General features: G+C 38.9%; 1 protein-coding gene across 11 annotated transcripts in view; it reads left to right on the top strand.

Annotated features, from left to right (window-relative positions):
* Nucleotides 1–5406, top strand: part of FRYL (FRY like transcription coactivator) — a 272059-nt gene that overhangs the window by 35756 nt on the left and 230897 nt on the right. The window lies entirely within an intron of this gene.

The raw sequence follows: 5406 nt of genomic DNA, 5'->3' as shown, positions 1-5406 counted from the left end.
CTTGCGCGCCCCCTTCCCTTGGCGCGCCCGCCTCCCCTCGCGCGCCGGGCTCTCCTAGCGCGCCCCATTCGGCTCGCGCGCGCCGCCGCCTCGCGGACTCCCGGGAGCCGCCCGGCGGGGAGGAAGGCGGTGGCTGTGAGGAGGGAGGTCGGCCGCCCCAGCTTCGCCGCCCGGGCGGTGAAAGGAGGGTGGAGGAGCAACCTTGGGGAGGCACCTGGCAGCCCCAGGCGGAAGGGGTGCTGGGGACCCGTGGAGCGTGCGGAATCGCCTGCCCGGCATTGTCCTTCTTTTCTTTTGCTCTCATCTCTCCGCCCACTGCTCGCGGTCGTGGGGAGGGGTGCGGATGCGGGCGCTGTGCCCGCGTGGCTTCGGGCTGGCCGCGCACCCCCAGACCCGGAGCCGGAGTCGGCCCCACCGACGCAGCAGCCACCGCCCGAGGGCTGTCCAGGCCTGCTGAGTGTCTGCTGCTCTCAGTCCGCACCCGCGCAGGCTGCCTGGGCGCTGAGCTCTTCTTTGCAACTTTTCTTTGCGGATCGATGGAAGTTGTGTCTTCTGGGCGGCAGGTTCTTTGGGCATAAGCTCGTTTCCTGTGTTTCGCCGAGGCTGAATTCTAGGACGAAGTGGTTCTTGATTGCTGTCGGTCTTTCCTTCCATTCCAGTTTCGTTGCTCGACACATAAAATCTCCTCTTTCTTAGATTTGCAATTACATGGGAGCATTAAACTCTCTCAGGTCAACATAATTTGAAAAGAAAAAAAAGTGGGCGGGGTGCTGGTGAGAGCAAGAGCTCCACGTAGAGCCAAATTTGCCTTAACCTTTGAACTGTGGAAAGTATTAATTACCTCGACTAACTGGCGGAGGTTCTTTTAGAAGGAGAAGGAAAAAAAGAAAACCAGGTTACTAGAGTCTATGAGATTAGGGAAAAATGACTTGATAGAAATAAAGTTCGTTTTGCAAAATACTGTTTTGCCTAGCAAATATCTTCCGTAAAGTTAATTACTGCTGAACTCATAGCCGTTACCATTAGTAACAGTAACTTTTACTATGGATAAAATAACTATAAGAGGTTTTCTTCATCTTGAGCATTATCGCTACAGTATACCTGTCAATACTTGCTAAAGAAATCATATTTAGAAGTAGTACATACCTTATGAGAGACCTTACTTAGAAAAGGAATGTTTTTGTAAGCATTCATTTTTGACAGTTTCTTCTTGTGCAATACTTTGTACTTTTATGTGCAAGTTATAACCCCATAAACAAAGTAACAGTAGATGTGTTATTCTGTGGTCTTTTTTGCTACTCATTAAAAATATCATTCCATCCTGTCTTATTTTCTATTCTGAGTTATTTGGTAAAATTACTTCTGTAGAAGAGTGAATTTTGTCAGAACACTTGGCCTAGTGTTTTTTTTTTTTAAGCAATACTAACAACTTCCTAAAGTGTTCATTGATTAACTCACTGTTTAGTAACTTTCTCAGTGATGTGGAACATTATAAGCTCAATAACAAATGAGAAACTATACTTGGGAAATTGAAAACTAATTTTAGATAATGTTTGAGAGTCACTTTATTCTTCCCACAGAGTTTAGGAAATTTATAAAACATGATCTTTTGTAAGTAATCTTTAAAAAAAAGTTTTTTTTAAATTATAGTTGACCTAGAATATTATATCACTTTCAGGTATATAACAGTGATTAGACATTTATATAACTTACAGTGTTATCACCCCCATAAGACTAGTACCCACCCGACACCATACGTAGTTATTACGTTATTATTGACTATATTTCCTATGCTATTGTAATCTTGATAGTACCTGACATTGTTACACCTAATCTCCACCCCTCCCCTCTTTAATCCTCTTCTGTGATAAGGATGTCAGGCAAAACCTGTAGGCATAATCTTCCTTTCTATTTCATAATAGAAAGTAGAAGATTAAAATAAATTTCTAAATTTATATCTTTGTTTACTTACCAGCTTATTTAAACAATAGAGAAGAGAATTTCTGAACTTTTAAAAGCACATAAAAAGAAAACATTCAGAAAGAATTACCTTTGAAATATCTAGGTTATGTTTCCTGGAAAACATATTTTTCCTGTGAGCTTTTCTCATTGTTTTAAACACATTGTCTTATATATACACATTGCCAAGACGTTTCTTGAGTTGTGAGTTGTCCCTTGAGATCGTTGGGAACTAGAACTCTTCCATTTCTGTGCAAATTCACTGTCACCCCTACCTTTCTAGTGCCCAATTAATGGATTGTCTTAGGTCTTTGTGACAGAAAAAGAATATTCTCTAGAGGCTGCTTGAGAGACTTATTTTTGTTTTTTACTAAACACCTTTCTAAATGAGTTACACCAAAGAACAGCAATTGGTTCAGTATCTAGGGGAAGATATATTAACCTTTTCATCCTGTGTAGAAAAAGGTGATTTAATTATTTATAATATCTGTTCCACAGATCTTTTGTGATGATGATAGCTTATTGTCACAATTATTAGAAGTGGGTTTAATTTGTCACTATCTATTGAATACTCATTTCAGGAATATTATAGGAAGATAAAATAGAAATGAATCATAGTCATTACTCTCAAAAATAGACAGTTTAATGGGAAGATGCAAAGTTATTATCCATAGGAAAAAGATAGTGTGTATCTCGGTGCAGTAACAGGTGCAAAGTAATGACAACACAGGATTCATACTAAAATAATAAAGGAATAGTGGGATAGTAGAAGAAACCTAGGTGAGGTGGCAAAGTTTTCATTGCTTTATACAGCAAATTTTATAATATATTTTTAATGAATTTTAAAAAATAAAGTATGTTTGGTGGTTGGCTGGTTGTATGTTCTCTACCTGAACTATTTTTATCTATAAAATATTTTTTGGGGTACAGAGCATGTGCTTGAATTTCAATTATTGTTACCCAGTCATTCATCTAACCCAGCTCAAATGTCACCTTGTCTGCAAGCTCTTCTGTTCTAATTGTGACTGCTCTTTCCTCTTGCTCTTGTAAAACTCTTTTACAGTATAAGTCATGCTCTGACTTACAGTATGGTTATGTGTCTATGTCTTCATTATATTGTAGACTTTGGTAAAAACCATTAACAAAAGTTAGAGGCCTCCCCACCTTTTTTTACTGTTGCCTAAAGTACTTGAGCAGTTTTATTAGGCCACTAGAATTCTGTAAAACCATAAGCTATAAAAAAGTTCAAAATTTTGGGAGGGACAAATGGGGGGAAAGTGCTTAAAGGAAGAAAATCATTATTTTCCTTACTACCAAAGTATCATATGCTCATTGAAAAATATTAATATGACAAATGTATAATTTAGAAATTATACATTAATTAAAAATACATAACACTGCCTTTATCACATAACTATTGGTAATGGTTTGGTATTTATTCTAGATTTTTTTCCCCTTTATTGCTTTTAGAGAGGACTGCTTTAAACTGTCATACTTGAAAATTTTAATTAGTAAGTCGCGTTTACTGGGAATGGAGAAAGGAAATCAATTTCTATACACTTATTTATTATTTTTTCAGGCTCAGTAATTTCTATTCTACCTTTTCTTGAGCTATAAGGCCACCACCAGTATGTGCGCATTCAAAACATAGAATTCATAATCATTTCAAAAATTGATCAAAATCCGTATCCTTGAACAGTTTATTTGCCTTTACCCTAAAATACATTTGGAGTATATAGTCTAAGCTTAATCTCTCTCTTCTCATTTCTTGATTTCTCTCATTTCTAGAGAGCATTAAACAACTTTGAAACTGCCAACAGGCACTTCTAGTAGCCAGAGAAGGAATGCGCAGAAGCTTTAACTCTACCTTACTCACAAAAAAGGGAACTACAATTTAGGCTGATGAAGTAGGTGATAGGATTCTATTGTTTAAGTGCTTCACCCACCCAGAGGGGAAAAGGGGTTTCCAAAGATCCTAAATAGACAGCTCAGCCACTGGCAGTCAGTTGGCCTAATTAACTGAGAAATCTCCATTCATTCAGCAAATTTTTATTGAGTATTGTACCTACTTTGTGCACCAAGCTAGGCATTGAAGGTAAGATCAAGTCCATCTCTACCGTATGTTATGAACTCCTCTGAGTAGGATTCTTAGAGTGGTACATGGGGATTAAAGGCAGGGAAAACAAAGTGCAAGCTTAAGTGAATTTATTATTCACTCTGGTTTATTGTTCTGTATAGCTTCTTCCAAAGTATCCTAGCACACAAATCGTCTACAGGAGGTGGGTTGGGGCCCATGGAACCTATTAAATGTTTTTTAATGCTGCTGTTCCTATGTGGCATATTTCTGGAATTCCACATTGGTGTGTCTTTCCTTACACCCTACAGGGATTATTCATTTCACAGACTGCTGTTATGAGACTACATCTCTCTTCCAGCACAGGGGTCTCCAACTCCCCAGGCCACGGACCCTACAGTGGCCTGTTAGGAACTGGGCTGTCCAGCAAGAGGTGAGCAGACCAGTGAGGAAGCTTCATCTGTATTTGCAGCTGCTCCCCAGCACTAGCATCACCACTTCAGCTCCACCTCAGATCATCAGGCATTAGATTCTCATAGGAGCACCTGTCCCTGGTACTAAAAAGTTTGGAGACTGTAGTTCTAGCAGATAATTCATATTTTGCTGATTGAGTCATAATACAATCTTTTAAACTCAAAATATTATAATAGATGCCTTTATCAAGGTTTTTTAGTGTTATAAAAATAATTATTTTGAAAAATCACTTGTATTAAAATATAGAATGAAGTATTTCTAACTTTTACTAAATGGATCCCTCCACCCTGCCATGCCTGTTGCCCATTCTGTGTATTTGTGGGGAAAGAATTGGATTGTTAAGAAAGGAACCTTGTAGGACTGTCAGTGATGGGGTGAAACAGGCCTGGAAGACTGACAGAGAGGTACATCCCATGGAGTTTGACCATAATGCAGCAATTATGAAATTGTCAGGTTTTGTGCAGAGTTAAAGTAAAATAACAGCTTTGTTGAGATATTAGTTACATACCATACAACTCATCTATGTAAAGTGTACAATTCAGTGGTTTTTAGTATATTCCAGAGTTGTGCACCACCTCCACAGTCAATTCTAGAACTTTTTCATCACCTTCTCAATCTCCCGCCCTAGCCCTAGGCAACCACTAATCTACATTCCATCTCTATACATTTGCCTGCTCTAGACATTTCATATAGAGAAAAATAACATTTTAGTAAATGTGCATTCCTGTATAAATTGGTCCCTCTCAATGTGTAAATCTTAGGACTGGAGAGGGTTCTTGTATAATGTGTGTAGCTCCAAGTTTAGAAAGATTTTCTTTAAAAATTTATCTAAATCCTTATTCTACATAAGCTTGGACAGTAATGAGAAAAGAAATTCTCCCTCCCCCATGGACCCGCCC

Source organism: Pteropus alecto, unplaced genomic scaffold (assembly GCF_000325575.1).
Source record: "Pteropus alecto unplaced genomic scaffold, ASM32557v1 scaffold57, whole genome shotgun sequence".
Classification (NCBI taxonomy): Eukaryota; Metazoa; Chordata; class Mammalia; order Chiroptera; family Pteropodidae; genus Pteropus; species Pteropus alecto.
Note: the sequence above shows the minus strand (reverse complement) of the source record. Positions and strands in the feature narration are given on the sequence as shown.